The sequence below is a fragment of the Macrobrachium nipponense genome, chromosome 4 (assembly GCF_015104395.2).
Source record: "Macrobrachium nipponense isolate FS-2020 chromosome 4, ASM1510439v2, whole genome shotgun sequence".
Lineage (NCBI taxonomy): Eukaryota > Metazoa > Arthropoda > Malacostraca > Decapoda > Palaemonidae > Macrobrachium > Macrobrachium nipponense.
The window spans coordinates 131,645,219-131,671,550 of NC_061100.1; the positions used below are offsets into that span (position 1 = coordinate 131,645,219).

The following is a 26,332-nucleotide window of genomic DNA, read 5'->3' on the forward strand; positions in this document are numbered from 1 at the left end:
AAAAAGACATTTATTGAAGATGAGATTTTGATTGATTAGAAGAAAGGAGGTGAAAGAAATTTCCTCGAGACGATTTGACAGCCGGGTCATCTCCTCCGCCATCGGTGATTGGAGTCAGGGAGGGTTTGAGAAAACAACCCTAAGCTATTAATGTTTAAGGTAAATCGCTTTTAAAAGTAAAATATATTCTGTGGATTTTTGTGCACATATACAAACATTATGAGTGAGAAAAATGGTCAATTTTCATTTCCCTCACAACTCCTAATTCAACAAGAAGCTTTGCAAATTAGATTAAACTATTTTCTTTTATCTGGATGCATGTGTGTGTGTTTGTGCCACATACCCTTTTACATGCATTCAACAGTTTAAACCAAATTTGGTATACACATAACTAAGCACTGGGGAAATTATACTGTGGGGGTAAGACATCACTGGCACCAAAGGCTGGGAGTGGGGAGGGGTGTAGGAAAGGGGTGAAAATAAAAACAACTGAAAATGACAAATATTAGTAACTAATCCATAGTTTTTGAGGTTGCTGAGATGAATAGTGACAGTCCTGATGCCCTTCAAGTTCAAGTTCAGTCCCAATAGGTAGGAGGGGGAAGAGGGGTGAGAAGGGGGTGACATGCATATTAGTGTCTAATTCATAGTTTTTGAGGTTGCTGAGATGAATAGTGAAACTCCCAATGCCCTTTCAGTCCAAGTTCAGCCCTGATAGGGAGGTGGCTGGAGAGGGGTGGGAATGTGGTTACATGTAAAAATAACCTAAAACAACAGATATTAGTGTCAAATCCATAGTTTTCAGGGTTGCTGAGAGGAATAGTGATGCTCCTGTTGCCCTTTTAATTCTTTTTTCCACCCTGATAGGGAGTGGGGTGAGAAAGGGTGGGAAGGGGGTGGGCGACATGTAAAAAAAGAAATTTGGCAGATATTAGTATCTAATCCATAGTTTTTGAGGTCGCTGAGGTGAACAGTGACACATCCGACACCCTTTAAGTCCAAGTTTAGCCCTGATAGGAAGGGGTGTGTTGAGAACGGGGTGGGAGACTGGTGACATATAAAGATAACAGAAAATGACAGATAACAGGGTTTATTCCATAGTTTTAAGTTGCTGAGATTAATAGCGACACTCCCAATGACCTTCAAGTTCAAGTTCAGCCCCAGTAGGAGGTCTGGGTGAGAAAGGGAGTGAAGGGGATGACACGTAAAAATAACTGAAAATGACAGATAGTGTTTAATTTATGGGTTTCAAGATCGCTGAGATGAATAGTGACACTTCTGATGTCCTTTACGTCCAGGATTAGCCTCAATGGAAAGAGGGGTGAGAAGGTGGTGACATCTTAAAATAACCAAAAACTACACATATGTGTCTAATCCAAAGCTTTTGAAGTTGCTGAGATGTATATTCGATACTCCCAATGCCCTTTAAGTCCAAGTTCAGCTCCGATAGGAAGGGGGGTGAGAAGGGGTAAACTATAAAATGTCAAAAATGATGTATAATGGCGTCTAATCCATAGTTTTTGAGATCACTGGTGTGAACAGAGACACTCCTGGTGCCCTTCAAGTCCAAGTTCGGCCTCAATAGGAATAGGGGTAAGAAGTGGTGAAATATAAAATGTCAAAAATGCTTGACAATGTAACTGAAGCAACAATCTTGACAGGAATGAGAGAGTAGAGGGGAGGCAGGAGGAGAGAGAGAGAGAGAGAGTTTCCCAGACAGCGCCAGATTGGTCAGCTAGTATATACATATATGATTGTTATTACTGCAGTGGGTGCTCTATTCTAGAGGGTGAACGAAAGCGATTAAGAAACTCGTTACAAACATGGAAGGATGAATGCTACTGATTCGCACAGATATCTAGAAATATAGTTTATGAGTCAAAGTAGAATTAAAAAAGTGATGAGTCAACTCTATCCTATAGGAGGGTAGTGCCTTCAGTGCACCTCATTTGGTGCACAGTAACTGTAGGCAATACTTAAGGTCCTTTACAGCATCCCTTCGGCCCCTAGCTGCAACCCCTTTCAATCATTTTACTGTACCTCTGTTCGTATTCTCTTTCTTCCATCTCACTTTCTACCCTCTCCTAACAATTGTTTCATAGTGCAACTGCGATATCTTCCACCTGTTTTTCTCAATTTCCTTTTCAGCGCTGAAGGACCTTATAGGTTCCAGCGTTTGGCCTTTGAGCTATAAATTTTATATTCTATTCTGTTTTAAGAGTCATCTGTAGGATAGACTATAAAGAGTTTTGTAGGTGGTTTGTGTTACAAGAAGAGTTGAGGTTAACCTAACGCTCGATTGTGAACTCTGAAAGAACTCTCCTCCACCAAAATCTTCAGAAGAAAAAAATGGATACTGGGGACGTTACGTAATTGCCTCACAAGGGTATGACACGTCGTTTCTGGTAGGGAAGAAGGGATTTTTCTGATAGAAGGAAATTACAGAGTAGTTTGATCAAACAATTTGCTTCAACGTTATCTGTTATTGAAGGAAAAGCGAGAAAATGCCGAGGTTTTTTTGTTTTTTTTTCTTTTAATGTTATGAAATTTCTGCCTGAGGGCACAAGAAAGCACTGAAGTTATGGAAACACATGTGCTTGAAGTAGTTGATTGGTGGAGATTACGAAGAGGAAGTTGACATATAAAATCCCATGCTACTAAGTATGCATGAAAGTCTAACACACGTGTTTTTGAAAATTAAACGATAAATCTTTTATTGCCTTTATTTTCCCGCGTTCGAAGAGCTGTGATTCTTTTATATTCCAGTCGTCATCGCCGTTATACTGACAATCACATTTTAAATTTTCCCTTGTGAGAATCACTCTGGCAAAACGATGTCTTCTAAAACGCTGCGCTTAAGACAAAACGCTCGGCTGTTATCTGAACCAACTTCTTTTCGCTCGGAGGCAATACAAGTGTCACTAATACATATATAAGGTGGATTACCTTTATCCCTTTTGTCCGGAATCCACTGCTCCGATAAAATCTTTTACATTTCCGCCCTCGGGTAATTCAGTGCCGTAGGACTCACCAGATGGCCAAAAGGGACTTTGATCAGCGTGTCGACCGGATGACTGTATCATGAAATTCCAGGATCCCTGGAAAGCCTGGACGCGCAACTTTTACCGTTCCTAACGGGATCTTTACAGGCGATGTTCGCGTAAATGAGCGCACTCGCCCTTCCGTTCCAGGGCGATATTCTTGAAAGAGTAAGCATATGAATGGGACTGAGATCGCGCGGGAAAAGATTCCGCGCTTGGCTGGCTGGAGGAGTTTCAAGTTTTCTTTATATTCCTTCTCTCGTCCCCGAATTCTTTGGCAGTGCCGAAGGAATTTGGTTACTGTTATGAGTTCGTTCGACATCCTGGGAGACCTGCAGGACAGCAGTAGTTCTCTTAAACGTCAGTCGTTTTCGTTCGTTGCTCGCGACTGTTCTCTTCAGCAGCAGTTAACACCAGTCTTGGAATAGAGAACACGTTGCTGATATATCTCAATATCTCACTAAATTCATTAACTTTCCCCTGAATGCGTTTATTTCACCAAGGGACGTTTTGTTAATGCCGAGTATGTTTTGCTGTATCACAGTAAAATTAGGTTATATGCAGTCATATGCCTTGCGACGGCATAATATATTTCAAGATACAAATGTCCCATTGGTACAAAATAGTCTTCGATTCATCCTACTCTTAGGAGAGAGAGAGAGTGAGAGAGAAAGTGCTTCTTAAACTGAGTAGCTTCCATTCTGAACATTTTTTCGAAAGACCAATTCGTTTACAAAGCATGTAATGGTACACATTTGAGATCTCGAATTTTACCAAACCTATTTAATGAAAGATAAGTCAGCATATCTAAATATTCGGTTTCTGAGTTAGAAGAATGTTAAAACTTAGAACCACAACCGAAATTTTTATGGAAATTTTATTTTTTTGAATTCTGTGCCTTTCATTCACAGGCGATCTGCAGATGGGGGACTTTCAAACATGAATTCATGGCGAAGAAAAGTAAGTACTACTTCATTTGTGATATTTCTTTAAATATAACAAAAATAATATGGTCATTATTATCATTATTATTGTTTTTATTGCGTGAACTGGATATATATTTGAGATCGTGTTGTTGAATCTTTAGACCCGATGAAACCTTCCCTGTGTCATTTATTGACCGTTAACCTCTTCTGTATCTTCACTGATAGAAAACTCTCTCTCTCTCTCTCTCTCTCCTCTCTCTCTCTCTCTCTCTCTCTCTCTGAATCCTATTCTGAGTCTTTGTTGGCTATGAGTTGTATTTCTTTTTTATTCGCATTTTATTGCTTTTGCTCTCATTTTTTGTTTCTTGCCCAAAAATCATTTCCCTTTCATCCTTCACTCTTTTCATTATTAATAGTTATTATGAATTTTGCTTCCCTTCGCTCCTCTTGTCTGCCAGCATATTTCAACGTCACAATTATCGTAAAATCGTCGCGTTTCCTTTTCGGTTAGTCATTCGTTTTATTCTTTATATCCTTTCCATAACTTTCCCCTCCCTTCGATCATCAGCTTTCTTCGCTCTTTCGTCGTCTTTGTTTTCGTCGTTCGAGTGAGAGTCCTCAGTCTTGTCGCCCGAAGTGGCTCGCCGATCTTGAGCTGCGCAGGAGAGGAAATAAAAAAAAAAGAGCGAAACAGAGAGAACTTCTTTGGAAACCAAGTTCTTTTAGATGAGAGAGAGAGAGAGAGAGAGAGAGAGAGAGAGAGAGAGAGATAGAGAGAGAGAGAGAGAGAGCCAAGATAAAATACCGAGACTGTCGTCCAAACTTTAGCCAAAACTATCTTCATAAGTTAATTTCGTTTGTCCAAATGTCGGTGATAAAAACATTATTCGCTTTCGCTCCCGCAGCTGCAACTGCAGTTTTGCTGCGTGTATGATATATATATATATATATATATATATATGATATATGTATGTATATATATATATATATATATATATATATACATATATATATATAAAATATTATGTGTGTTTATGTGATTATATAGATATGTATGTATGTGTTGTATATATATAATATATATTATATATATTATATATATATATATATATATATATATATATATATATATATATATATCAAGAGCCAGCAGGAAAATGAAAAACAGCAGTACCTAGCGCTTTCGTGTATTCTTGACACACCTCATCAGGGTACAATATATAAAAGAATGAAAAATAGCTTCGAAATATCAAAGGTAAACATAAAAACAAAAAAGTAAAATACAGAACAATCAAACCGCCTAGTCAAGAAGCAAATGGTCCACAGCCTAGATTACACTTAAAGGACAACAACAAAATGGAAAATGAACTACTAAGCAGTCAATTACATAGTTACGAAGTTGTCAACAATACATTTCGTAAGCCAGTTATCTAGGTTTATATTGTCCGTTGCTGAATATAAAAAACTACTACATGACTTATATTTTACTATACTAGATTCTATAATATTTCTTTCTTTTAATAATGTCTCTACAAAATAAAATTTCCTTTGAATTGTTCCAATTAATTGCGTTAGATTAAAATTATTCATATGTAAAAAGAGAGCACTCGATGTACTTCCTACACGTACACAATATTTATGTTGATTTAATCTTGATGCCAGTAGTTTTGCCACTTTGACCAATATATTTTTTATCACAATTGTGATAAAAAATATATTGGTCAAAGTGGCAAACTACTGGCATCAAGATTAAATCAACATAAATATTGTGTACGTGTAGGAAGTACATCGAGTGCTCTCTTTTTACATATGAATAATTTTAATCACGCAATTAATTGGAACAATTCAAAGGAAATTTTATTTTGTAGAGACATTATTAAAAGATATTATAGAATCTAGTATAATAAAATATAAGTCATGTATTGTGTTTTTATATTAGCAACGGACAATATAAACTAGATAACTGGCTTACGAAATGTATTGTTGACAACTTCGTGACTATGTAATTGACTCTTAGTAGTTCCTTTCCATTTGTTGTTGTCCTTTAAGTGTAATTCTAGGCTGTGGACCATTTGCTTCTTGACTAGGCTGTTTGATTGTTCTGTATTTTACTTTTTTGTTTTTATGTTTACCTTTTTGATATTTCGAAGCTATTTTTCATTCTTTTATATATTGTACCCTGATGAGGTGTGTCAAGAATACACGAAAGCGCTAGGTACTGCTGTTTTTCATTTTTCCTCCTGCTGGCTCTTGATATACAATCTTCACGGTGTTACTTGTGGTCATATATATATATATTATATATATATATATATATATATATATATATATATATATATATGTATATATACTTTTTTTTCAAAAAATTTTAATATAGCAGAGAAATGGAGGCCTTTATAACTTTTTTTCTGGGTGTGTTGTTAACGCCCCTCCTCTCTCTCTCTCTCTCTCTCTCTCTCTCTCTCTCTCTCTCTCTCTCTCTCTCTTTCCCTTCATTCTATAAAGAGCACTCAAAAGAAGAGAAAAAGTTCGAGTACTCGGCAAAATAACACATGGGTACTGGCACTGACCAGAAGTTCTTTCCGAGGGCCAGTCATCCCGGGTGAAGAACTTGGGGTCTTCGATAAAATCATTAAGAACGAGGCGTGATCCGACCTCCAGCTTACTCGGGATGCGTGCAACATTTTCCCTCCTTCAAGCGTAAGTTGTAAACATTATATTTGTAACGTTTAACGTAAATTAAAACGTGCTAAAATCTGCGATCAAATAGAGCCTGAGGCTTGTTCCACCAACGAAAATTCGAAGAAATATGCTTTGTTTTATTAAAAATAACTTTTCTGTAGTTTAACATTAGAGATAGTTTTTCTCTACTGCTTAACATGTACATTACTTAATTTTTACATTATCATTCTAATAAATAAATCATAGATATCGTATCCTGAAATTCCTCTAACTTTAACTCAATGCGAAACACCCTTTTCAGACCATTTTAGGCTCTTCTATAGATCTTTCTTATTCACCAGCAAGAACAACAACAACACAAACAAAGTAGTCTGTAGGCTTACTCCCTGAGTGAGCGAAAGAAATTATGTGAAACACGTTTTTTTTTTTTAATATATTTAGGCGCATTGTTTCGTTCCATAAGATGAATGAAGGGATAGGCGTTGTTTTTACTTTCGTGGTTGTTGTTGTTGCCACGGTTGCTCTGTTGATGATTTGGTAATGTTATGTCTTATGTTTACCATAGAAATTTTTTCATTTATATTTCGTTTAATAGTAATAACATTAGCATTACTAGCAGTAGTAGCAGCATCAGTTGTTTTCAACTCTCAGATTAATATGTCAGAGAGAGAGAGAGAGAGAGAGAGAGAGAAGACTGAATTATGAAATTGTGCCTATAGAGATATGCATACATAAATGGATGAAGAAAAATAATATTAATAATAATCATTCTGCCCTAGTTAATATAACTATCAATCAGTTCAAATTGCCGAGGCAGACTGCCGATTAAATTATACCACTGGAACTCACGCTTTTTTTCTTATGGATTTTCCGAAGCCAATGCTGCTATTTTCTTAATTTGTTCTTTCTTTTTTAATAAGTGAACTCGTCTTGCTCTTTGCATTTCCAATTACCCTCTGTTACTTCTTTCTAATGGACACCACATCCTTTGGAAGACTGAGTTTCATGCCAGTGGACTTGTTCCATGCATGTGAATAGGGTTCGTCTCTTCAGTAATAGTAATAATATTAATGATAATAATATGCCGGAAGAAGACCTTCATTAATACAGGTTTTATCGAAATTATGGCTCTTTCAGCCGTGTTTATTTTGTAGAGAAGTTTCTCTATTCTTCTTATTACGGACTCTTCTTCTGCACTCAAGTTGGCTATTAAAACGCCCTGCTGTGCAACAGACTAGATACCCACAACACCTGCCCGACGATGTCCGTCTGGGTTTACGGACGAAACGTTGCAAGAAGAAGAGAGGAGAAGAGAGAGAGAGAGAGAGAGAGAGAGGAGCAGACGCTCCTGAGCAAGAGGAATCCATAATGAGCCATTTAGTATCTTTTGTCAATTAGGCTGAAGATCCAATTTGTACTGCATATTGTACATATTCAGTTTGACAAATACCACGTTTTTGACATGAATCCCACATTTGGCGTTTTAATAGCCAACTTTACAGACGCAAAGTCAGTAATGAGAAGAATAGAGAAACCTCTCTTCAAAATAAACGTGTCTTATTTTCAATTAATAATAATAATAATAATTTTCCAGCTGGGAAAAACCCTCTATCGCGAGAGTATATATAATGTTCTAAGAGGTCCACAATAATGAAAAATGTTGCGAGTTCCTGTATAATTTAAATGGGTTTTAAAATATACACGAACTCGCAACATTTTTCATTGATGTGGAACAATAATAATAATAATAATAATAATAATAATAATAATTTTGTTCTAGCTTTCGACAGCACTGCGTCCCTTAAGCGGCGAGCGCTTGTCATTATCCCACAGGACAAATTGATGTCCTGTGTTGTTGTCCTTCTCGCTGAAGCTTTTAATGACGTCTCTTGTGCAGCTGTCACGCGTTGATGGCCTCCTGACCCCATTAGAACAACAGGGCGTGATTCGCGGCTGTGACATTGTTGTATCGGAGAGGATTTAGCTTTTATAGGCTTATCCCCTTAATGACCTTATGGAAAAAAAAAGAATTCTGTTTATCCTAACCACCTCCCAGCCCCACTGAACTCCCCTCCCCCGTCGTGAAATTAGTCGTCAGTGCTTTTATGTTTGAAAGCATATGACCCTCAATCCGGTCCTTGCTTTCGCAAGTGCGCTGCATTTTTTTTTTTTTTTTTTTTTTTTTTGAAGATTAAAGCAGTTTGAATGAATGTTCTGTATAGGCTTAAATACGAAACGAAAAAATAAGGATGAAAAGTCAATATTTACATTCTTTATTTTCGTAAGGTCTGTTTAACAGATAGAATGTATTATTTAGGCCAAATTCCAAGCGCTGGGACCTATAATGTCATTCAGCTTTGAAACGGAAACTGACAGTAAAGAAGGGAAACCTTGCATGCGGTGTGCTGACGGCACTAACCTCCCCCCCCCCCCCCCCCAACTCCCGTCCTCGCACCAACGGGGATTAAGGCCTATTTCCTTCCAGTAGTGCGAAAAACCCCTCCAAGTACATACGGTTTCTAAAGTCTTTTTCGCTCAGACCCTTCTGTACCTCCGTAGCCAGGAGCCTTTCTGAAGTTTCCCCCTTCTTCTTTGTTCCCTGTTATTCCAAATCATACTACTACACCCCTCTCAACGCCTTTACCTCTCCCTTTCTCTCTGCATGGCCAAGCCATCAAATAACACATTTTCCTCTGTGCTGATCTTCATTCTATAGCTTAGTATATCTGTTATATAGAAGCATGAGGTACCAGCAGAAGGAGAGGATACCACTGTAAGCAGAAGTGACATAATTCTGTGTGTGAGAGAGAGAGAGAGAGAGAGTTTACATGCCAAGTGAGCGTGATAACAGAGGTGTCCCCTTACAGTCCTTACAGTCCTCTCAGTTCGTTCGGGTTGGCCCCAGGTCCCTCAGTGTGAGGCGCCTCTAATGTCTACCAGAGAGTTGCTAGTACATCTTCCGGTATATTTTTTTGCATCTTCCAATCTTGGATGGTCTGGGATGCAGTTTAGATATTTGTCGAGCTTATTCTTAAACACCATCTACGCTCACTCCTGATATATTCCTCAGATGAGCTGGCAACGCATTGAATAGACGCTGCATTATCGATGCTGGTGCGTAGTGGATTAATGTTCTGTGTGCTTTCCTTATTTTCCTGGTTATTTTTTTTTTTAGGTTTTTGGGCACTATTAATCTACCTCTGCTTGCTCTTTCTGATATTTTTAGTTCCATGATATTTTCTGTTATTCCTTCTATCTGTTTCCATGCCTGAATTATCATGTAGCGTTCTCTTCTCCTTTCTAGACTATATAATTTTAAGGATTGTAGTCTTTCCCAGTAGTCTAGGTCCTTAACTTCTTCTATTCTAGCTGTAAAGGACCTTTGTACACTCTCTATTTTGTGCAATATCCTTTGATAGTGTGGGTACCATATCATATTGCAATATTCAAGTGGACTACGAACATATGTTTTTATAAAGCATAATCATGTGTTCACTTTTCTTGTTTGAAGTGCCGTAACAACATTCCCATTTTTGCTTTACAGTTTTTGCCAACAGAATGGCTATTTTGATCATTGCATAACATGTTCCTATTCATTCATCATCACACCAAGGTCTTTAACTGCTTCCTTATTTGTGATTGTCTCATTATTAGGTCCCCTATATGCATATAGCTTTCCTTCTCTGTCTCCATAATTTATTGATTCAAATTTATCAGAGTTAAATACCATCCTATTTACCTCTGCCCAATCATATACTTTGTTAAGGTCTCTTTGTAGAGCTCGTTCCTATCTTCATCACAAGTAATTTCTCTACTTATATTCTTGTGTCATCAGCGAAACTACTCACTACCGAATCCTTAACATTACTTGGTCTATGTCTTCAATCATAATAACAAACAATATTGCAGCTAGCACCGTACCTTGTGGCACACGAGATTACCTTGGTTTCATCCGATTTCTCATCGTTTGCAATAACTATCTGTTTTCGTTGTGTAAAAATTCTTTTAACCATCTTCCTACTTTATCTACGATATTGAGTTTTCTAATTTTCTTTGCTAATATATTATGGTCTACTTTGTCAAAAGCTTTTGCAAAGTCCAGATAAACCACATCTGTTTCATTTCCGCTTTTCATATTTTTGAATATGTTCTCACGGTGGACTAACAGTTGGGTTTGTGTACTTTTTCCGGGTACGAAACCCGTTGTTGTCCCTATATTAAACAAAGTTATTTTTTATTAAATGTTTCATAATATTTTTCTTCATTACCCTTTCATACACTTTCATAATATGTGATGTTAGACTCACAGGCCCTATAATTACTTGCCTCTAGTCTTGATCCACTTTTGAAAGTAGGGGTGATATATCTAATTTGTGCTCATCATAAATCTTGCCTGTATCTACACTTTGTCTTAATAATATTGCAAGTGGCTTTGCGATAGAATGAACTACTTTCTTTAACAAAATAGCAGGGACTCCATCCGGCCCTGCAGCAGCTCCATTTTTAATTTCATTAATTGCCTGCACAATATCAGCTTCATTAATTTCTATGTCAGCTAAATAATATTCACTATTTTCGTCCCCTTACTTCTATATCAAATTACTCTTCAATTAGTCTATTCTAGGGGTGAATTCTCTCTTATATCGTTCTGCCAGTATGTTGCAAATTTCCTTTTTTTCATTCGTTAATCTCCCTTCAATTCTCAGAGGGCCTATTTCTATTCTTCTTTTATTCATCTTCTTCGCATATGAGTATAATAGTTTGGGGTTTTGCTTGATATTTAATAGGGTTTTTTCTTCCAAGTCCCGTTTTTTCATTTTCTTTTGATTGTATAATCTTTTTGTTCTGCATTTTCTATCTTACTTTTTAGTTCTATAACTTTCCATGCATTTTTTTCTTTTGCAAGACCTTTTTTTCCACTTTCTGATTTTCTGGAACAAGATCCTTCTGTCTCTTGGTATGCATGAATGATGAGAGAGAGAGAAATTCTGTCACTTCTGTTTACAGACTGTGTGTATGCGTGTGATTGCTTATTATGTGCCATATACCCGTGATACGAGAGAGAGAGAGAGAGAGAGAGACTGTTAAAATGATTTTTGTACATCAGGGTTTTCATATATTTACACTCCAGAATTTTACATTAAACTTCATGTGACACTTCAAAGGTCGCTATGGCTCGTATGCCATTAATATTGATACTGTTGTTCTATTTATTGTAATTATTATTACAAAATCTACCGCCCCTTCTTCTGCTGGGTTTCGCCTATTTACGCATATTTTTCGAAGTGAAAAAGTCACAAGCATCATTCCCACAACCTCCCCTTGCCTTTTTCTGTGAAATATGGGGCGTCAGTAATTCATTATATACTTCTATTATACACACATATATATATATATATATATATATATATATATATATATATATATATATATGTATATAATATATTTGTGTGTGTGCATAAAAAATCACAGTAGATACACTCGACGTCATTAAATAACGCGAATACCACAGGAAAATGATAGGCAGAAATCCAAGCGCTTTCGTGTTTATTAAGACATCTTCAAGGAACGATGTCTAATAAATAGAAAGGGCTTGGATTTACATATTATATATATATATATATATATATATATATATATATATGTGTGTGTGTGTGTGTGTGTGTGTGTGTTGTCTGTCTGTCTGTGGATGAGTGTTTGTATGAATTCATGCACTCGCGTAATCAGTTTTACACACGAAAAGACCCCTGAGGAGCGTAGCGCCGTCTGTGCACCGCATACGATGATCTGTAGGCATAACTGAAGGTTCTTTGCAGCTGTCCCTTCGGCCCTTAGCTGCAACCCCAGTCATTCCTTTTACTGTCCGTCCATTCATATTCTCTTTCTTCCAACTTGCTGCCCACCCTCTTCTAACAATTGCTTCGTAGTGCCACTACTTTGAGGTTTTCCTCCTGTTACATCTTTCAAACCTTTCCGCTCTCAATTTCCCTTTCAGCATTGAATGACCTCATAGATCCCACCGCTTGGTTATACCCTGAATTCTAAGTTCTATTCTATTCAACACGTAGGCCTAGTGTCGAATGTCTTTTTGTGCTCAATTTTTACCTTATGATGTTTATGCGTGTAGGTCAAAACAAACCATTATCCGTCAATTATCTCGTAATGAAGTCACTTAGAAAGGGTTGCCGCTCATTAGCCCCGTTACTCAGTAATGATGAGGAGAACTTACATCGTAGTCTCTCAGTCTCAAAACGTCCGGGATAATGAATGCTGAGAAAGAAATGAAAAAGAATGGAATGAATAAAGAAGAGATCGTGGAATTTGAAATTTTACTGGCGGCCGCTTCACGCCGCCACACTACCCAATTTGCACCAATTAAAAGCTCTGAGGGAGTTTCCATTCTCTGTTTCGTCTCTCAATTTGTTTTTATATATTTTTATCCCTTGCGATCAGGGGAGAAAATCATTCGTTTGATTTTTACAGCGGTGAGAAACTGCAATGCCCAATCATAAGATAACACTTTTTTTTTTTTTTTTTTTTTTAACAAAGTAAGACTGGAAGAATGTACAAGAAAATTACAACTGTTAAACTGGCAAATAGATCTTAATAGTTCACGTGAGATTCACGTGACATGGCGTTGTATTAACAATAGAAAACAAGAAAAAGAAGCGATACGGTCCGGTGGTGGCCTGTGTTGTTGGCAACTACACCCGTGCCAGACGCAGGACCATGGCTAACGTTAACCTTAAATAAGATCAAAACTACCGAGGCTAGAGGGCTGCAATTTGGTATGTTTGATGATTGGAGGGTGGGTGATTAACATACTAATTTGCAGCCGTCTAGTCTCAGTAGTTTTTTACATCTGAACGCGGACAGAAGAAGTGCGGACGGACAGGCAAATATTAATCTCAAAAGTTTTCTGTTACAGAAAACTAAAACACCGAAAATAAGCACCTCATACTTGTAACAAATGTAGTTGCTAGCGTACATTATTTCAATAAATAATGAGAGGAAACCGTCCCTACAGCAAGTAACAAATGAAAATGATCCATATTCTCAGGCACATGCGTTTAAGAATATGATAAATGGAAAAAGTGGTCGGTTCAGTCATTATGCATCTTATCGCAAACAAGATGTCAATTTGGCGGGATCACAAAGGAACTTTTAGCAGACAGAATTAGATCAACTAGAAAAGCTAACAGGGCTACATTGAGTGGCTCACTGTGTTGAAATCGATCTGGGTTCTTTTCCTCAAATTTAATTATCTATGTGAAGCAGATAGGAGAGCTCTTCTTCCAGATGAGCCCCAACCTCGGGTTCCGAAAAGTTCGTTGTGACTTCGTTGTGGCGAATCGTTATTCTCACGGTACCATGACCAACGAAATTAAACCGATTCCATTTTCTATTCCACCACACCAGCAGCCCTACATAATTAACTTGGGTATTAAACCAGATATATCCACCTTTGTCACCTACTTCGAGGTGCTAGTACTAAACATGTCGGAAGCTCCTTGGGACGCCGTGTTTAGTACTAGACCCTCGGGGGATCAGAGTACCACATGCACCCATTTCTGATTTGTGTGGTCGACAAATTATATTAATAAACGATATCTTTGTGCGGCCGTCTACTTCACTTAACATGCATGAGTTTACCCTGAACTTTGACAAAAGTGGATACATGCCGGGTTGCCACAATAGATAAAGTATTGTTATTATTATTATTTATACAATACACCTATTTTTATGAAACATGGAAAATACTTTCCTTTGATTACCAAACTTCTCCAAAGTACAGTTACCATAATGATGAAAAAATAATTCAAAAATTATGCGTAAGATAAAAGGAAAGTAAAATTAATGATAAGTAAGCCTAAAGTGATTGAAATATTCAAAGAATAAGTAATTACCAAATAAAAAAAAAATATTCAGTAGTGGAAAGTGTGCCCCCGCGTAATGAAGGCTACGGCCCAGGCTAAGATACAGAAACAATGACGCTATAGTCATCACCGGTGGTAAAATTGCTGAATGAATTATCCGACATGACCAACTTACTTCAGACAGAGAGTGAAAATCTCTCTCTCTCTCTCTCTCTCTCTTTCTCTCTGTCATGCCTGATACTATGTATTTTACTATCAGTATAATTGGCTTGTTGAACACCTATATACTGACGGATAAACCACTGTCTCCGTAATATCCTTTGATTCACTTGCAGTACATAAATTATTGGATTTACTGAGCAATACTTACCTTGCATTAACGCAGTCAAATTATATGTAGGTATTTCTTGATTACTGATGAACAGCCGGAAATAATGACACTGAAATGAGTAGACCACCTGACGTCGATGACAATAAGAGTTGTTATAACTTTTTTATGTAGTGCCAGTTTTAATTAATACATTGCTGAAGTTACATGGAAAATCCTTAAGGCTTGCCAGGACTGCTTTCATTAAGGATTTTCACTGTATATATGATACATTCAGTGTATATTTGTTGCAGTAAGCTTGTGAAACCATGGCTTTCACGAAATCCCTGAGATCTTCAGGGAATTCGTGAAATCGCCAATTCACTTAGGAGCGTTTGATTCCCGAGGGGCTAGTACTAGTAAAGACGGCGAAACAGTGATTTATCTGTAATTGTCGTGTTTAGTACTGGCCCCTCGGGGATCAATTATACCTAAGTGAATTGGAGATTTCATGAATTCCCTACAAATTTCAGGGACTTCGTGAAATCCCTGGGTTCATTCTAACTGTAACATAGAGGAGCCTATGCAGATTTACACTTCAGAAATAGGGGCTCATTTTGTCTCGTCCAGAAATCACGGGACTCATTTTCAGTTTTCTCTTACTCGGGGAGTAAGCCTACAAACTTCTTTGTTGTTGTTGTTGTTGTTGTTGTTCTTGTTGTTCTTGTTGGAGATGTAGGAAAGGTCTAAGGAAGAACCTAAAAAGGTCTGAAAAGGGTGTTTCGCTTTGAGTTAAAGATACAAAACTGTTAGGATAGGATATTTATGATTTGTTTATTAGAATGAAAGTATTAAAAAAGGAGTAACGTACAAACAAATAAATAATGTGCATGTTAAACTGTACAAAAAATTATTTCTAATAAAATATTTAATTTCTAATAGCGTATTTAATGTAATTTTCATCGATGTAAAAAGGTTATATTTGACCGTAGAGTTTAGCACGTTTTAATATATTTTTTGTAGTGAATTTAGGCTATAGCCTATTTCTGTTTGGTTATTTTGTTTTTTCATTTATAGTAACTGAGAGTAAATGAACGTCTTTCATCTGTGTCCTTTTTATTGGATCCTTATTATTAGTGCAAGTAGTACTAAGTATGAGTATTAATTACGGAACCACTTCACGGTAAGTTAGGAATATAATATTTACAGCTTATGCGTGAGGGAAAAATCTTGCACGCATACCGAGTAAGCTGGAGGTCGCATCACAGCCTTGTTATACCATTTTTGCTTAATTAGAATATCATCAAACATCAATAAATCATGATGATGCCATGCATATATAAGCGGGCGACTTGACCCCAATATGCGTCGTCTAAAACTATTTGTTTACTACCTGGTAACAATTCTTGACAAGTTAGCAAGCGAACCCTTCATAAACTCTTGACGAAATTGATTTTGCAACGCCAATATGCGTCGTCTTGAACTATTGATTTACTGTCTGGTAACCCTTTTTTGACAAGTTAGCAAGCAACCCCTCATATACTCTTCAACGAAATCGTTTTGGTGAAAGAGAAATGGCTCTTTTCCACCAAACCACTGCTGCTGCTTCTGCCCAGGCCACTTATCAAGACAAACCCGATCCCATCCCAAGCACAAATATTTTTGTCAAACCATCTGTTGTTGTCAGCCTGTTCGACAAAAAAATTGGAGTTTTATGGCGGTTTTTTTTATTTTCCGAGTAAGGATTGCGATAATCAGTCACAAACGGAGCACACCAGAGCAAACATGGTCCTCTCGCGTTCCCGTTTTCTGATTTCTGTTGTACTGAGGACAGGGCTTTAGCACGAAGCATTAGAAGAAAAAGTGATGATTCTGCTTCTAAAAGGGGGGGAAAAGGAAAGGCCATTATAGCTTGCGAGCAACGAAGAGGGGCTCTAGATAACTAACCTAAAGCTGCTTCTTCTTTTTTTTTTTTTTTTTTTCCCCGTAGCGTGACATTCGTCAGGAGAGAGATAAAGAAGAAGCCTCTGGAGGAAGCGAAGAGGGTCATTAGTTAATCTTAAGAAGCTTTGTTCGTTCCCTCCGTGGTTTTCCACGTTTCCAATCCCCTCCCCCAAATCATTCCGTCCTCCCCTCTCTCCTCTCTCTCTCTCTCTCTCTCTTCTCTCTCTCTCTCTCCTCTCTCTTTCCCGTTATAGCAGGAGGTCTGTAATGACCCATATGTGAGATTGTGAGGAGGAGGTTATCCATCATTCACGGGACGCTTCCTTTTTCCTCTTATCAGTTCCCTAATGGAAGTAAATACATCAGCGCTTTTAAGGCGATGAGAATACCTTTCGGCAAAAGGGGAAGTCTTTTAAAAGGTCTGCGGATCCGGTCAAAATGGCGGCATTATTGAGAGTAATTTCTCCAGGCGTTCCCCTCCTCTCCTCCCCCGCCCCCTCCCTTCTTCTCCTTCTCCCTCTCCCTGTAATGCGTTTCCTGCTCTCTCTTTAATAATTCACTTATGTTTGATGTTCTGCACTCTTTTTTTTTTTTTTTTTTTTTTTTTTTTTTGCAAGTCATTGGTTGCCGTGACTGTTGTCGATTCCTGCACAGTTATTATTAATTGCCTTATGTAATGGAACATTGTAGGTCATTTACTAGTTTATATGTATGTCTGTATGTTCTCTGTTCTTGTGTGTGTGTGTTTTTTTTTAAGATGAGTGAGAGTAGAAAAGTTGAAAAAGATGATGTAAACTAGTGTACACACGCGTACACACACACACATATATATAAATATATATATATATATATATATATATATATATATATATATATATATATATATATATATGTATATATATTATAATTAGAGTGTGTACACCATCTTTATTTATTTCTTCTCACTCCCACTTATCCAAAAAAAAAAACATACACGAACCGAGAATATTTATCAGAACTAGGTTTTGTAATTCCTACTTTGCTTATTGACTTTGTTCGCGCTTGCATGCTCTGCGGCTTCAACCTCTTTAATAAACCTGCAGAATAAAGAGTCAAAAGGGACACACACACAAACGTACTAACCAGTCCCCTGCCTGTCGACGAAGCTCAAATCTTGACCGAAGGGGAGACTGATCGTCATGTGTAACAGGAAAGAAAAATCCTGTCGAAAATTCATACGTAGCAGAATCCATATCGTTCATTCCTACCCAGTTGATATGTATCCAAGATTCCAATACTCCGGGTGAATTCCCAATAGGAATGACCTTTCGTGCATAACCCCATTACCTAAGCGAAATGCCGAGGTCATTCACGAAGGATTTAAATGAAAAGAAACGGTTGCCATGACCACTCATTATAATTATGATTCATTGCTCAGTCCGAATCACAGTCGTGTGGCCCAAAAGTGGAATTTTTAAGGAATGTGATCATCCATTCTTTGTTTTGAGGAACCACAATCATTCGTGGAGATAATCTTCTTTGCAGCTCTATAGGACGGCAATTATCCATGTATGATCACTAATTGTCTCTGATCATGTTAACTGATCAGTTTTTTGAGCAGCGAATATTGTTCCAGATCGACCACTGTAGTTTTCAATATAGTGATTTAGGTCACTTACGGTATGTAGGCTACCTTTACTATGGTGAAGTATATGAACTGCAATTATTTCGTACAAAATCCTCTTGGTTTCAGGTAGAAATCAAAAGAAAATTTCCGATAGCTGCACTACAAAATGCAAATGACCGTTTTAATAACGTTTTATTGTCATAATCATCATGTTAAAGGTTGCGAGGGTTTAAGCAGAATCACTGATATACCCATGAGATGAGAAGAATCTTATGTGCATTAAAAATCCACGTTGCATTAAAAATCAACATACTGTAAGATTTATTGGGAAATTATATGATATTCACTTACTCAGTTTGCTGTAGAAAATTATTATTTATATTTATATTATACTCTTCATTATTTTTTTCATGTTACTTTTTCATAGTTAAGGTAATTTTGTTTTTCGAAAGTTTGTTAATCAGGTGAAAGCATATGTTCCGTCCCACAAGGATAGGTGAACCAAGTGAATATGAATAAAAATACTGTTTAACTTCAGGGGGCTTTTACCCCAGTGATAAACAGGTTTTCTGGTACAACATCTCCAAGAAAAATCAGGAATGGACACGACGAAATTCTCTAAAAACTAATCTCTCTCTCTCTCTCTCTCTCTCTCTCTCTCTCTCTCTCTCTCTCTCTCTCTCTCTCTCTCTCACACCAAGATCAGCTTTGAAGTGTGTGTGTGCATTCTCAGCCAATTTTGATAAACAACGTTGTATTTTTTTAGATACAAAGTTATCAGGTGTTATGGTAAACTCTGTCCTGGAATACCTCTCTCATCGCCCGCCAATACCTAAACGATATATTAACAACAAATAGAACCGATTCCGCCGCCTGTCCTGATGATCGTTTTGATAACCTCAGCCTCTGTTGCGTTCAGTAATTTCATGTCAGCTGTCAGGCCTGTCATTAAGCCTGTCACTGACGTCAGGTACGTACCTGCTCGCTTTGGTCACAAGGCATCACGATTATATTATGTAAGGAGCAGTTAACAATGGGTGTGTCATTCCAGGTGATCAAACAATATCCCTTTCCCTTTCGAGTCTCGCCAGCTGGAGATGCTCCAAATATTTCTTTGCGATTTGATGCTATTCGCTCTTCTCGATACAACCACCTCTTATACGCTGATGTTGCAATTATCTACCCAGGGGAATATTTCTGTTACGATATAGCTGTGATACAGATTACACAGTAATAATAATAATAATAATAATAATTATTATTATTATTATTATAATACGCTTGCTATTGCACCCACTACAACTGCTACCTATGATAATGGCGCTAGTATGGGTAACATCAATAAGTGGATATAAATGCTTGAAACAGATTGCACAATAATAACAATAATTAATAATAATAATACGTTTGCTATTGCACCCACTACTACTGCTATTCATAATAAAGGTGGTAATATTGATATAATACGAGAAACCGAATGAAATAAAGACCGCAGCCGGCCAGGCGTGGCAAGTAAAATAAACTCATTATATACATCCGAACGTCACAGAGTCAGGCGGCCAAAGTTGAGCGGCAAAAAACCTTCCATTGTTATTGCTGGTAATAATAAGGTTAGAACCTGAATGGGCTTTGTTATAACCATTACGCGTCAGTCGGGATTAGTAATGTCGCGGCCTCTAATGAATGGAGGAGCCAGGCGTCAAAAGCTGCAGACCCACTGACACAATGCTCACACAAAGCGGTTGCGAGGTTTGGAGGTGCGTTCAAAATGACATTCAATTTATCCCACTCCCTTTGTGTTTGTTTTTCTATGCATGAACTCATACATAAATATGATTGTCATTATAAAAAGAATACTCCACATATTTATCAACTCGTGCACATTTTACACTACATTTACATAAATAAATAATTTTTCATTTACAAATATACTAACTATATATTATAATATATATATATATATATATATATATATAGAATATATCTATCTATATATATATATATATGTGTGTGTGTATGTATGTATATACGTATGTATGTATGTATAACTGAATCACGAAAGTTTGGAACATGATAAATCCATAAATAAAAGTATAAGCCACGAAGGAAATATAAACAATGGAGTTTTTGCAAGATCTTTCGACTGAACGTCCTTTACAGACAAACTGACTTATATGAGAAATTGAGGGTATAGGAAAGGTCGTATAACTGACAGATAGGGATTATAAGGAGATTAGTACCTAGAATCCGACACACCTGGAGAATGAGTAACTTTTCCAAACAAGCATAAACATGGGTCCAATTTAAGAACAAAAGGATTAAGTCCAACTGCTCAGACACAGGGACAAGACAATTAAAGGATTATACAGGGCGACAGCTGACCACAGTCAGATCTTTGGTAAACAAAAACTTATTAAATATACATATACAAAGAAAATATCTCTAAGACAACTAATTTGTATCTAAGTTTGTAATTATATCTTTGAGGTCATTCTTAAACGTTTTACAAATACAAGGGTATAAATGAAACAGGCCACGACTAATATTAAAATTACAATGGGAAGTAAGTTGTATTATGGCAGATTCTAAAAGATTTCGTGATAAGACGTCTTTTGATCTTGCAATTACTGAACTACCAATCCAATTTATCCGGTGGTTGTTTTCACTTAAATGAATGAATATTGCATTAGATGTTTACCCAGTATTGACAGAATATTTATGCTGTTTTAATCTTACTTCTAAGCCCTTGCTCGACTACCCGAGATAAAAAAGTGGGGCAGTCCATACATGGAATTTTATATATTATGTTGTTGCTTTCCCTGGGACCATTTTTATTAACATTCCTTTTAGTGCGTTATTATAGGAAAAAACAAGGTTGACCTTAAAGGCTTTTAGCAATGATTTAATGGTTTCAAACCTGTTAAAATAAGGCAAACTGAGAATGTTCTTAGAATTTTCTTTCTCCGTGTTACTTACACTATAAAACTTTTTGTGGGCTTTATTATAACAAATATCTCGAGCAAGGGCTTAGAAGTAAAATTAAAACAGCATAGATATTCTGTCAATACTGGGTAAACATCTAATGGAATATTCATTCATTTAAGTGAAAACAACCACCGGATAAATTGGATTGGTAGTTCAGTAATTGCAAGATCAAGAGATGTCTTATCACGAAATCTTTTAGAATCTGCCATAATATAACTTACTTCCCATTGTAATTTTGATATTAGTCGTGGCCTGTTTCATTTAGACCCTTGTATTTGTATCTCAAAAGATATTATTACAGACTTGAATGCAAATTAGTTGCCTTAGAGATATTTTCTTTGTATATGTATGTTTAATATGTTTTGTGAATAAGTTTTTGTTTACCAAAGATCTGATTGTGGTCAGCTGTCGCCCTGTATAATCCTTTAATTGTCTTGACCCTGTGTCTGAGCAGTTGGACTTGATTTTTTTGGTCTTAAATTGTACCCATGTTTATGCTTGTTTGGAAGGGTTACTCATTCTCCAGGTGTGTCGGATTCTAGGTACTAATCTCCTTATAATCCCTATCTGTCAGTTATACGACCTTTCCTGTACCCTCAATTTCTCATATAAGTCAGTTTGTCTGCTGAGTAAAGGACGTTCAGTCGAAAGATCTTTCAGAAACGCCGTTGTTTATTTTTCCTTCGTGGCTTATACCTTTATATGTATATACACACACACACACACACACACACACACACACACACACACACACACACACACATATATATATAATATATATATATATATATATATATCAATTAGTATATATGTACAATTGTATGAAAGAAGTTTGCCAAAAAAAAAGTATGTATATATATATATACATACCCTCAATTTCTCATATAAGTCAGTTTGTCTGCTGAGTAAAGGACGTTCAGTCAAAAGATCTTGTAGAAACGCCGTTGTTTATTTATTTTTCGTGGCTTATGTTTTTTTTTTTTTTGTTTATAATAATTATAGATAATAATAAGAATTATATATTATATATAAAAGTGTCAATTGTGAAAAAAAGTTTGCCAAAATGTATATATATATATATATATATATAGATATAATATCTATATATACTATATATATATAAATATAGCCTATATATATCTAGATATATGCTGTATATACGTAAGTTAGTCTGGATTCTAAGTCCAGTATTCTGTTCTGGGAAAGTGTTCATCTCTCTCTCTCTCTCTCTCTCTCTCTCTCTCTCTCTCTCTCTCTCTCTATCTCTCTCTCTCTCTCTCTCTCTCTCTCTCTCGTTTCCCATCACCAAGATCAACTTTGAAGCAAAGGTGGAGATAAAGCAGATAGATTTGTAGGCATAAGTGCATCTAGATATTAGTCATGAACGCTCTCTCTCATTATTATTCCCCTGGATGCTGTGGGGCAGGAGCAGGAGCAGGAGCAGGAACAGTAGCAGCAGGAGCAGCAGCAGTAATCCTGCCAGAGAAAGACGATCGGCCGGAGTCACTTTGCCGTCATCCGGGCGCTCGTAGGGAAGGCTTTTATAACGACGGATGGCTCGTTACGGCAGATATGATGTGGAGCAGGTTGTGCTATAACCCCTGATATTGGGTCTTATTTTACAGTCCATAACTCGTAAGCATCCCTGCTTTATCTTCTTGTTTTAATAATCTTTATTCCGGATTTTTTTTTTTTTCTGCTTTCCTCTCGAGACTGTCTGGAATAGGTTTGATGATTTTTCCGCCTGATATGGAGGGTGGTCGCGTCTTCGCTGGTAGCCTCAGTTGCAGTGATGTTATTTCGTACTCCTGAAAATCTATTCATAGTGACAATAACTAGAGGTGACAGCCTTTTATTCAGCAACCAATTACTTTTATATAACACACGCACACACACATATATATACGTATATATATATATATATATATATATAATATATATATATATATATATATGTAACTTACATATATATAATAGGCTTTATACATACATAGTATATACACAAGTCATATATATATATAATATATATATATATATATATATATATATATATATATATATATATATAAAACCTCAGTACGCTGTACATGTACTATACGTATGTATATAATTAAAAAGTGTGCATATGAATTAATAGTATTTGAAACATTATTTTTTTGACATTCGCATTTCTATTTATGTATGCACCCACGTATACAGGAACAAGCAAAAGGGAGTGGGATAAATTTAAAGTTATTTTGAACACACCTCCAAACCTCGCAACCGCTTTGTGTGAGCATTGTGTCAGTGGGTCTGCAGCTTTTTACGCCTGGCTCCTCCGTTCATTAGAGGCCGCGACATTACTAATCCCGACTGACGCGTAATGGTTATAACAAAGCCCATTCAGGTTCTAACCTTATTATTACCAGCAATAACAATGGAAGGTTTTTTGCCGCTCAACTTTGGCCGCCTGACTCTGTGACGTTCGGATGTATATAATGAGTTTATTTTACTTGCTACGCCTGGCCGGCTGCGGTCTTTATTTCATTCGGTTTCTCATATTATATCAATATTACCTCCTTTATTATGAATAGCAGTAGTAGCGGGTGCAATAGCAAACGTATTATTAATATTAATTATTATTGTGCAATCTGTTTCAAGCATTTTTATCCACTTATTGATGTTACCCATACTAGCGCCATTATTATAGATAACAGTTGTAGTGGGTGCAATAGAAAGCATATTATTATTATTATTATTATTATTATTATTATTATTATTATTATTATTATTATTATTATTACTGTGTAATCTGTATCACAGCTGTATCGTACCAGAAATATCCCCCTGGGTAGATAATTGCAACATCAGCGTATAAGAGCTTGCTCTATCGAGGAGCGTATGAGTAACAGTTTCAAATCACAAAGAAATATTTGGAGCATCTTCATCTGGCGAGACTCGGAAGGGAAAAGGATATTGTTTGATCACCTGGAAGGCACACCCATTGTTAACTGCTCCTTACATAATATAATCGTGATGCTTTGTGACCAAAGCGACCAAAGCAGGTACTTAACTGGCGTCAGTGACAGCCTTAGTGACAGGCCTGACAGCCTGACATGAAATTACTGAACGCAACAGAGGCTGAGGTTATCAAAACGATCATGAGGACAGGCGGCGGAATCGGTTCTATTTGTTGTTAATATATCGTTTAGGTATTGGCGGGCGATGAGAGAGGTATTCCAGGACCGAGTTTACCATAACATCTGGTAATTTTGTATCTAAAAAAATGCAACGTTGTTTATCAAAATTGGTTGAGAATGATACATGCACACACACACACACACACTTCAAAGCTGATCTTGTTGAGAGAGAGAGAGAGAGAGAGAGAGAGAGAGAGAGAGAGGATTCATGACAAATGTCCAGATGTATACCCACAAATCTTGCAGCTTTCTTTAACTCCGCCTTTGCTTCCAAGCTGATCTTGGCGATGTGAAAACAAAACGAGAGAGAGAGAGAGAGAGAGAGAGAGAGAGAGAGAGAGAGAGAGAGAGAGAGAGAGAGGATGGATTCATGCCAAATATCCAGATGTATTCCCGCAAATCAATCAGCTTTGTTTCCACCTTTGCCTCGAAGCTGATCTTGGTGATAGGAAGAGACAGACAGACAGACAGACATAGAGAGAAACAGGACAATGCATTGTCTGAAGTCTTGGAGGCAAGTTTAGGGCTGGATTCCCTGTTAGGGAAGTGTTCTTTTATTCTTTTTGTTTTTGGAGAATTTCATGTCCATTCCTTTTTTTTTCTTGGCGATTTTGCCTTGATCACAGTCATTTTGAAATGCTTGACATATCTCCCGAGGCAAATTGAAGGAATCTTACCTTCCAGTTTCACACCATAAACTCTCAGCTTCCCACTTGCAATGACATTGATTTAAGTAGGGTCTTTATTTTCTTCAAATTCCACCCACTTCTGTTTTCATTTCATTATTTTTGTGATGGTGGTTGTGCTGTAAATGGAAGGAAAAACCACAAGGATCATTTTATCCCGGTGTTCATATTCACGAATCTGCAAAGCTGCGGAAGCGTCTCTCGAAAAGAAAGTATCAAGAATTCAGTTCGTGATTCCTCCTCTCGCATTCCGTGAAAAACGAAAGGTTTGATTTATCAGGGTTTCGAGAAACCGAAAATGGGAATGAAGAATTCTGAATTCCTTTCGGTTCCCTAGTGTCTCTCTAATCCTGATATAACAAAAGATACATTTGGGGGTACTTTATTGAGCGGAAATTGTAAAAAATAAATCACCTATCAGATACTTTCACACCTCAAACTTACATTTAATGAAATGCTGTGTAGATGCGTTTAAATTTTATAGATATGGGTAAAAATCAGTCTAAGTGATGTTCATTCAAGGACTTAGGAACTGGGAAGCACTCACTTCAAAAGCGTAATATTCAAGTTATCATTACCTCAAGAAAGTACGTGAGCACATGGTAAGTGAAGGCTGGTGCACATCCGAAAGAAATTCGCAAGCCTAACACATCCATCGGTGATTAAGGAAATTTAATAAAACACACTGACTCACTTCTCCTATGGCACCTTTTTTTTTTTTTTTTTTTTTTTTTTTTTTTTTTTTTTTTTTTTTTTTCCGTGAAGACTAAGGTCCAAATCCTCTCCATATAATCATTGGTAGAAGATGTCCTCATTTAAGTGGATATAAGTGATAGCCCAGACACCAGCACAAGATAGCCTCTACATATTATGTTTGCATTTTTCATTGTTCATGTGATTATGAATAAATGATTTCTCATTGTTATTATAAAACCTCGAACGTATCACTAAGGCGCAAAAAAATTCTCTGTTTGTGCATTATTTTGCCTCAGTAACGATAAGATGGATGTGAAACCTATTCATATGAACTACACATACATGCATGCACACGTGCGCATATATTATGTAAGTTCCTCGTTGGACAAGTGGGTTACATGCT

General features: G+C 36.8%; 1 long non-coding RNA gene across 2 annotated transcripts in view; it reads left to right on the plus strand.

Moving 5' to 3' along the window:
• Positions 1–26,332, plus strand: part of LOC135211176 (uncharacterized) — a 147,368-nt gene that overhangs the window by 16,963 nt on the left and 104,073 nt on the right. For both annotated transcript variants that reach the window (XR_010313631.1, XR_010313632.1), the window contains exon 2: positions 3,953–4,001. This is a non-coding gene — a long non-coding RNA (uncharacterized LOC135211176). The remainder of the gene's footprint in view (positions 1–3,952; positions 4,002–26,332) is intronic.